Source organism: Lycorma delicatula, chromosome 2 (genome assembly GCF_047948215.1).
Source record: "Lycorma delicatula isolate Av1 chromosome 2, ASM4794821v1, whole genome shotgun sequence".
Taxonomy (NCBI): domain Eukaryota; kingdom Metazoa; phylum Arthropoda; class Insecta; order Hemiptera; family Fulgoridae; genus Lycorma; species Lycorma delicatula.
The window spans coordinates 81920553-81931529 of NC_134456.1; positions in this window are offsets into that span (position 1 = coordinate 81920553).

The window sequence follows — 10977 nt, forward strand, 5'->3', positions numbered from 1 at the left end:
GCTTGTAAAAAAATGAGCGGTTTCTTACAACTTTGTCCGTATGTTTTGGTAGTTCGAGAGAAAATGTTCATAGGATTTTTATCTTCGGAAAGAAAATAAGCTGACAACTCAGTCGTAGGACTTTCCCGTCACTCAGATAAAGCCGCGTTCCGAGAAAGTCCTACAATTGTGGGATGTTTTTTATACACGGCTTACACACACGCGCGCACGCATATACACAACTTATTTAAAAATATTTATAATTTTATATAAACATAATAGTTTTTCAATTTTTCAATGCTTAAACATAGTCAAGCCTTCTTATAAATAGCATTTTTTCAATAAATTTGATTATTCCGTGCTTGTTTTCTTTTCCTTCTTAATACATGTATATTTTGTTTTAATACAGTATTTAAAATTATATTTCAGTTTAGATTATATTAATTTCTACCTTTGAGAACAATAATTAAGGTACGTAATAAACAGAACGGATAAAACTTCTTCTTTCACCGGCGCTAACGTCCAATGTGAATCTTGGTCTCCCGTTCGATACACCTCCAAACATCTCAGTCTTTTACTTCTATCCAAAACTATTTGACACCTAGGACTCGCAGATCCTTCTGTACATCCTCCATCCACCTTCAAGGCCTTTTTCCTTTTTTGAGTAAAACAATGACTGCCAACTTATATACATAGATCCTAATTCAGTCTGAGTTACGATCCGATGTCACGCAGTTATATAATTACCAAAAAGTAAAAATTTCATTCCGTAATAGCGTTATTTTGAGAACATTATATTTCCCTGCACGATCGCTGCCATTATTATTTTACTAATTTAACATGTAAAATAATTTCTGTTTACGGAGATCTTTTGTTCGAGCTGAAGGTCAAGAGAACAAGGATTTAAATATTTGAGCAAGGTTTTATGCATTTCGTTGCAACAAAACTCAAATAGGTACAAACTGAACCGTAAAACATTTAACTTACATTTGTATTCTTCGGGGGGGGGGGGGTATAATAGTTATAGCATCGACATCGGCTTCGATAACCCCAATTGTTTCCGGGAGTATCGTACCAGCTATGAAGCTCGTCCAATCTGCCTTATCAAACATCCATCTTTGGAGATGGGATATATTTTACTTGTAACGTCAGTTACAATTTGCACCGGGAAATGATCGCTTCCATGCAGATCTTGGAAAAACTTGGAAAGAATACCTCAGTAATATCGATACACTTATAAATGCTAAATCTATACAGGATATCGATCCGTCGCTGGCGTTGAAAAAAGTCTCCGAACCATTATTTAAGATAATGTAATCGGAAGTAAATAGCAACTTTTCCAGTTCTCTTCCACGGGGATTTACTCAATCCGACCGCCAAAGAGAATTGTGTGCATTAATGTCACCCACCAGTAGTACGGTTGGGGGAAGCTGAACAATTAATCGTGTTATGTCATCCTTCTTCCAATCAAAATTCAGCAAGAATATACTGCAGATGGTGATCTGCAGCGGACGCTCCATTCTGATTGATTCTTAATGTTATTGAATAAACTTGTTTGGGAGTTAGGTAGAATATCCAACCGAGAAAAATTTAGTTTGATATTTTTAAATTTTTAACATGTTTGCCAATTATCCAGTTACAGTAAAAAGGATCTCAATCATCTACAACAATTTTTACTTTATTTGTGAAAGATACATGTTGGTGAAAAAAAACAAAAAACAGTCTATTTTGCTTAATTATAGGTGTAATATGCAGAATTGAATTAAAGTGAGTCCGTTTTATTTTATTTTTATTTATTTATATTTTTAAACAAGAAGCATACGATCCACGATTCACTTGTTCTATCGGCATTGGCTATTGTCATAGCAACAAGACACCACTACCGCTCTTCCAGGCCTAACATTGACAAATCAAAATAAAATGGTTAGAAGATGGTTAAAAAGACAAAATTAAATGGTTAAAAGATGGTAAAAAAATGGTTAGAAATGGTTAAAAGGCTCCTGGAATAGACGGAATATCTGCAGCATTACTGCGTAGTGCAGGTGAGGAAGCAATTGATAGATTATACAAACTGATGTGTAATATTTACGAGAAAGGGTAAGTTCCGTCAGACTTCAAAAAGAGTGTTATAGTCATGATACTAAAGAAAGCTGGCGCAGATAAATCTGAAGAATACAAAACAATTAGCTTAACTAGCCACGGTTCAAAAATCTTAACTAGAATTCTGTACAGAAGAATTGAGAGGAGAGATGAAGAGGTGTTAGGAGAAGACCAATTTGGTTTCAGGAGAAGTATAAGGACAAGGGAAGCAATTTTAGCGCTCTGAGTAATAGTAGAAGGAAGATTAAAGAAAAACAAACCAACATACTTGGCATTTATAGACCTAGAAAAGGCATTCGATTATGTAGACTTGAAAAAATGTTCAGCATTTTAAAAAAAATTAGGGTTCATATACAGAGATAGAAGAATAATTGCTAACATTTACAGGAACCAAACAGCAACAGTAATAATTGAAGAACGTAAGAAAGAAGTCATAATAAGAAGACTCATTGATCCTTCATGATTATAACTTGCATTCTTATCTATGACAGCAATTATTGTTTTAAAATGTTTATTAGTTTGTCATTCATACCTGTGAAAACCAAGTATAGTACAAGAATATGTTGTAACAAGACCAGAATAACGGACCTGAGTAACGGATTCCTGTCAATTAAGAAGAAAGTAGTAGAAAATAATAATAGAAAGAATTCAGAAGAAATCCTTTTTCTAAGGCTAAAAGGTCCGTTTAACAATCGTTCTTTGTAATACTGCCCGAGGCACACCCTCAACAGATATTTATAAATGAAAAGGATTGCTGGACTCGGGTATGAACTTACGGGAAATTGACTAGGACGACCATTCTCACGCTTCAACTTGGGTCTGGTTCGCCGGCCAAGAGGATAGGAGTATAACCTCTAGGAAAGGCGAGTTAAGATCAGTTTAAGCGAGGAGTATGAAGTGAGATTGGCCGTGTCGTACTGCAGTTTGTAAAGTGTGTGAAGTGACCTCACAAGCATTCCGTTCTGAACAGTGGGTGAATGCAGGAAGTTGTTCGATGAGTTATTGATAGACAATTAGTGAAAGGGATACTCCTTCGTAAATTGTTGGGGTAGTTTTATTTGTAAACAGCAAAGGTATGTGCAGAGACTGGCATTGAATGAAGTTTAGACTTGTATTATCTGGTACAATACTACAATACTAGTTGTTAAAGGTGTAAATGTTAGCGGTCATGATAATGTCAATCAATGGGACTGAATTCTAGTTTTTACAATTTAATTACCTGTAAATAAATCCAGAACTTAATTTAAACTTTATTTTGTACGCAATCATTGTTTATTATTATTATTATTATTGTTGACATTTATTATTATTATTAATGTTATTGCCATTAATTATTATAACTATTCTAATTTTTATTATTATGGATTTGTTTTATTTTAATTATATTCTTAAACTAATAAGTTGTAATTATATTTTTTTAATTGTCAGTCTCTCAACATCTTGATCGAGTCGTGAACACGAGACAATTATTATTTATTAATTTTTGCTGTAAAGTATAAATTCATCATTGTAATATGGTTTATAGCTGAATTTTTAAATATTATTTAGGATGATGAATATTTAATTTTGTATCTTTCAGTGAAAGATTAGGATAGAAGTCCAAAACATCCTCAACTTTATTAGTAAGAGAAACAATTACAAAAGAAGTTATGTTTTTAATGAAAAGGGTGAAATAAATAAAAAACGTACCAATGGACAGTTACCGGGAGATAAAAAAAAAATCTGATGTGAACACCACATGAATTCCTTTACGCCTATTAAATTACATATACACATTTTTTAAAAAATGAAAAGTACATAAAATTTTATTTATTTCATTAATAACTTCTGATATTCTCAATGAGGGCTTATTTTTGCAGTTAAGAAAAAGTCCATTAAATATAAAAAATAAAGTCCAAAAAATACCAAAATCCAAACAAATTTGGATTTTGGTATTTTTTGGACATTTTTGGTTCAATCGATTGCAATCAAAAGGGGAGGTGCACAACTAGATGTTACAACAGTCCTAAATCAAAAATGTCAACATCCTACTGCTAATCCCTTCTGAGTTATGCGAGATACATACGTACATACAGACGTCACGCTGAACTAGTCAAAGTAAATGGTATTTTCTTACTCCTCATGCTTTAAAATGTTAAGAAAATTCATTTTCACCACCCACTACAATCATGTGACTGAAAGTAATACTGTACTTTTCTTTGAAAACTCGGTAAAAAACTTTAGATAAATCAAAGAGTACACTAGTAGATTGGCATATACAGTGATAGAAAATGTGCAGATCAACAAGTGCAGTTGTAGATTTGCACTTGTTGAGTTTAACCTTGTAGTCAAGCTCTTGTGAAACTAAACCGCAACAGCTTATTCCTCCATATTCCTTTCAGCAATTATTTTCTCAAAAGCTTTGGATATAAGAGTAAATAAATTAAATTAAAAAAGAATAATCTTTATGTACATGAATTACTTCAACATATTTAAATATGTTTAAAAACCGAGAAATCATTTAAAAGTGATGTCCAAACACAAAGACTGACTTTCATGAAAAGTTGTTTTAAATTTACTTTAGAAATTGGAGTTCATTATAGTACGGTATTGAAAGTAATTTTATAAGATTGTGGTCATTAAAAAAATGTAAAGAATTTTATTTGCGTTTATTTATTTATTTTTCATCTTACTATAATGAAAAAATATGTAGGTTTTGTCAGCTCCTTGTGCAAGATTATTAAAGAATGATCGCTCCCAGATCAGACATATTTTCATTTTTATATATGTGTGTACGTCTATTATAAACTGATTGTTCAAAAACATGTATAATAAAACTCATGATTGCATTTAAATTTGCTGTCTATTCACGTTACCGCCATTTGTTACCTGTTTTGTGAACCTTCCGTAATCTTTTCAAGAAAAACAACCCATGTTAAATAAAAAATGACAAGAAAAATATAAATTTATTATTGTACGAGTCAATAAAATTTTCAGTAACGTAAGACTGAAATAATAAAAAAATCTGATGGGACATCACATGATGTCTGTACACATATTTTTAAAATAAAAAGTACATAAAATTTTATTTTATTAACAACTTCTGATATTTTTCATTATTTTTTTATTGTGATTATTAAATTATATATTGTAAAACATTTTCTACAATCAGAGGTTAATTATTAATAAATCGATATATTTAAATAAAAAAAAAAAAAAGATGAAGTCGGATTCGAACCGATGTGCATTCCCCTTGTAAGATCCAAATATTTCATTAATAATAATTTTATTTAGCTATAACTCTTGAACCAATGAAAATAAGTACCACTTATGATAGATATATTGTTGTAGGATTTATTGGACAATTTTGGTCCAGTCGATTGCGATTAAAAGGAAAGGTGCACAACTAGAAGTTAAAACAGTCCTAAATCCAAAATTTCAACATCCTACAGCTAATCGTTTTTGAGTTATGCGAGAACATACATACAGACGTCACGCCAAAACTAGTCAAAATGGACTCAGGGATGATCAAAATTGATATTTCCGTTGAAATCTGAAAACCGAAATTTTTCGCAATCACAATATTTCCTTTACTTTGTACAAGGAAATAAAAAGAATATAAACCTGTGCAACATTGTCCCAATATATAATATAACTCAAGACTTCAATATTTAAAAATTAAGGGAATCATTGAGAAAGAGAGAGGGAGAGTAAAGTAGTATGTAATATATTTAAAATTCCATGTAACCTAGATGTTTCAACATAATGTGACTATATATTCTGGTAAAAAACAAAAAAAACTATATTTATTTTAGTAACAGTTAAAACGTGAATTACATATACATTTTAAACACTAATCGTTTGTATTTATGTCACTGTACGGCAGTAAATTGATCAATGCAAACAGATTTTATTTACTTTCTTCGTATCGTATTGGTTCGTACATTATTTTATGGGACCGATAACAATTTTACTTGACAAATAAAAAATGAAGAAATACTTACCACCTGATATTTAAATTGTAAATATCAGAACATCAAATTTTGTAGAATAAAATTTATGATTAAAAAAAGAAGAGAATAAAGAAATTACTTCATCCTTTAACGATTAATGCTGTTATTCAAATACAGAATAAAATTAGGTAAAACTTAAGAACAAAAAAAAATTTCCTATTATTTATTAAACTTTTTCGACTTTGCACTTACACACAAACCTTTACAACTCACGCAATACGTAAATACATACATATATTTAATAATTAAGCATGTGTGTTTCATTATTTAAATTAATAATAATTTTACGTTTTGAATAATTTTTTATTTGTATAATTTTAAAAAGATAAAACGAAATAACAAATTAAAATTTTGTAAATGTACCACTGTTTTGGAAGAAAAAATTTAAACATTTTCTCATTTAACAATACCTACGCGGTATCAAATTTTACTCATTGTTAAACAGACAAAACTAAATAACATAAGTGAAATAAAGATTTAAATAAACTTACTAGTAAAAATAAATTATTAAATTGTTATTATTAACAAAAACGTTTCCAAACACTTGAACTTTAGTTGATTTTATAAACGAGAATGTCTACTTCTGTTAAATATAAAGTTTAAATGTGGTAAATGTAGTAAGGTCATGTAAGAATTTGTTGTGTTTTCCTTTTCTCCCTCCATCTTACCTCTTTTAACAACTAGTTCACAAGATATCTTTTTGAGATTAAACATATTTTATAAAAAGAAATAATAATATAGCAGTGTAAATTTATTCCTTTAATTGGACTTACACATTCTTTAAAAAAAGAAGGAAACATTAAAAAACTTCCCAAATAAATGTCACATTGTTTCTTAGTAGTCAGTATAATTTTATATTATCATAAAAAATGAATGAATATGTCTAAGAAAGAAATTGGATAAATAGTAATAAAATTTTCTTTAATGTATGTAAGTGGTCGTCTATATTCTTGCACAATATTACTTACTCAATTACATTATTATCATCTAAAAAATTATAAAAAAACAAAATTGGTCATTCCTATTAATTTTTGAGTTATTTGAAAATAAATAGTACAGAAAATATTTATAATCAAAGATAACTATAAAATACCTACAAGAACATATAATTATCACTAATTTTTTGGAGAATGGGAGTTAACTTAAAAAAATAAAATTTAAAGAACTGAGCAAATATTCTGTTTAATGAAGTATTTTTTATGATTAATTTATTATATTTAAATATTTATTTTATTTGAAATATTTTTAATATTATTCTTGTGTAAAATACAGTTAAGCTTACGTTTCAAATCGACTACTCGCAAGGCCGGTAATCTGCATCTTTATAAAAAAATAAAAATATTAATACAAAGGAAAAATACTTTTTCGATTGGTAAGTTAATGATACCTGGAGTGAGAAAATAGAATTTAAGTATCATATTTTTACTCTAATCAACCAGTAATTGGGAGATAAATGATATCTCCCAATTTATCGTAAGTAAAAATATAGTAAGCATTATGATAATAAAAAAATGTTGTCAAATCATCTATGTAAACAATGCAATTTTTCGTTAAAAATAAATCTTTCTCTTGTTATCCAGAAACTTAACAACGAAATCATCAAGGAACTCCCTCTAAAAAATAAACCATGAAATCTACCAAATGGGTAAAGGGTTGAAAATACATTTAAAATAAAATAAAATTCATACTCGTCGAACTGAGAACCTCCTCCTTTTATTAAATTTGATTCAAAAATAATAATAATAATAATAATAATAATGACATGTAGAGGAAACCTAATAGCAATAACTAGAGGACCCGTGCTGCTCCGCAGTTTCAGTAAATAAATTAACTTAATAAAAATAATTTACTTTGTGGTGGTTATAAGCTTCTTTCCAGGCACAGCTAATTCATCTCCAAATTCATCTCACCTTTCATCTCCAAATTAATATTTTTAAAACGTTTTCCGCTTAATAGGGCAACCTAAAAACCGGTTCAGGTAGGTTAATTTTCTATTCAGTTAAAAATTTGTCCTTGCACCATGTTAATGTCATGCAAAATGCTGGCCGCATAAGAAATTGTCTTCGTTTAAAAGAAAATGAGACTTTAGTGTCGGACGGCTTCATATTGATAATATAATTGTTGTCATACATTTTTTTTAACTTTCAGAAAAATTAATTAGTTTGTTTAGGGATCAAGTAATGAAGTAATCAAGTGAGCGTAGGGAGTACATGCTGGTTATCTGTGGCCTGATGAATGAGTGTTTTAATACCCCAACGAAGTTTGTAACTAAATTAGTTAATTGCAGAAAAACTATATTTTTTTAGTCTACCAAATTTTTTTAATATGGAGTATGGATATTTCAATTTACTTCACCTTGAAGTTCTAGATATTAAAAGTACAGACAAGCTTATTAATAGCAGCAATTTTTATGTAGAAATTTTTTTTTTTAACCTCCTGGTCCACCGTTAGATATGTTTCAGAAGATGAGATGAATGATTTGTAGCGTGTGAAAATGCCATGTCTGACCGGGATTTGAACCCGGGACTTCCGGATGAAAGGCCGAGACCCTACCACTCGCACCACGGAGGCCAGCAGAAAAAATATTATTGTATTAAAGAATTACCACGATTAAAAAAAAAGAATTCCTTTATTTAGATTAATATTTTTGTAATTTTTTTTACTTTTTGCGTAGGCTCATATTTTTATTTTGATAATATTTTTATCATTCTTTAATAAAAAAAATTCAAAAATTGGGTAGTTCTACGATTACATACCATTCATCTAGAGACCAGTTCGCCTTTGTGTAGTAGTAAGTAAAAATGTAAAATGAAGGTTTTTGTTTATTTATTACTATTTTTAAATAGTTATAATTGCTAATAACATTATTTAATTTAATGAGGAATAGAAATTTTTTTTAACGTCGTAAATTTAATTATTTTATTTGCCTGAAACCAATTAATAAAGAAAAACTGACAAAGAAATACAGTATAAATATTATAATACAGCACAATTTGATTGACTTCAAGGCGATTTCCAGAGACGTCGTTTAAATGAATTACATCGTATCTACGTAACTTAAAATCTTTATAGTCAATTGTAACGTCTATAAAAATACTTTATTATAATGCACCATTGAGTTTTTATATTTTGCAATGAATACATTGACAATTTATTATTACTATAAAATACTGAGTTCTTCGAGCGATCGGATCAAATAAAGATGTTTTCCAACTATGTGTTTTATGCAATCTTGCTATCGCAAAAAAAGTAGTCAAATGTGGTTAATTTAAATTTTAAGGTCACAGCGACGGTTGTGTACGCCTCTCACGCGTATGTGAGTGTTAATAACTTCGCTTAGAATGGAGTTGTGTCCGTGTTGTTTGAGAATAATTTTCTGCTGGAGAATTAAATTTTGAGCATAGCCTGATTATATTTTTGGTAAGATACAATAGGAGGTAACAGGTTAAAACAGCGAACAACTTCCTACGGACGCCTACTGATTTTATAAAAGAGTACAAACTTCAACAAGTCTTCAGTAATATAAAAATATTTTATCCTATATATTTTGTTCTACAGACAATTTTAATTTTTTTAATACGACTCATAATAATTATAACACAGGATCAATAATAATTACAGTTATAAATTATAATGTAATATGTAATTAGCAGCAGTAGTATATACGTGCTCATATCCATGTAAATTTTACATTTGACCTTACAACATACGATAAACGATCAACACCACCTGTTGTTTTCCGGCAAATGTTTCAGTATATTCTCGCCAAGACGAACCCAGATGCGGTGGTATACACTGATGGGTCGAAAGAAGACGGTGTCGTTGGTTTTTAACTCATTAGTGTGCGTGTGGGAAACAAAGCGAAATAGGTAAACACTTAAAAATTAAATAAAACTGTGATTAAATTTCACGCTAGTGCAAACGATCAAACGATTAACTCTTTCAAGAAAATTATTAGCTAGTCCATTTGTCTTCCAGAAGGTATAAACAAACAAAAGTAGTTGACTTTATAATATATGTTTTCTTTCAACTTTTAAAATTGCAGTTATTTAAAAAAACATCATTCTAATATCCCTTTATCACCGTCGTAGTACACATTTTCATATGCAGGTAATGAGAATGAACACATACATTTTTTTAACAATAAAAAAGCTCCTTACGAAATAGAATACAATTGGATTCAAATACCCCCAGGAAACAATTTTTATTTCTAATTTTAATTTTAATGTACTTTAAATATTTGTAATTCATATTTTTTAGATTAAAAAGTAATCAAAAAGAATTAAATTGATTTAATTTTCTACATGATTTTGAAGAAACGTTTTCGCAGTGAAATGAAACTATGTATGTTAACAGATAACGTAATCGTGAAGTAAAATAACATTCTCAATTTTTTTCACCGTAATTATGAAATGAACTATTAAACTTACTCACCGGAAAAAATACAGCTTGAAAAGTATACATTCTAGATTGTATTTATCTAATTGATTTGGCCTGAAACATTTTTTTAACCATTTATGAGTTTTTATTAAAATTCTTTGACTGATTTGGTCTTGAAATTTATTGAGTGTCAAGCTGTTATATAATATGTACGAGTATATGGAGCACACACCTCTCTACATTAGTGAGTTTATTTTCCTATTATTTTTACTTGAATGTCACTTTTGTAAAAAAAATCGATCAGGCGATAATTCAGTTTATGTAAAATTGTGAAAAATTTAATAATGTTTTTTCAATAACTGTTACATTTTTCCGACTATTGGAGTAGGTTAAGAATCAAAGTAAACAAAAATATTTAGAGAGGTAACAATATTTATTGTTATAAAAGAAAAGAATATAGAAAATTATGTGGCGTCTGTTAGCGATGTTCTTTAAGGTGGAAATAAATGATTTTTTGAAAGTTTTT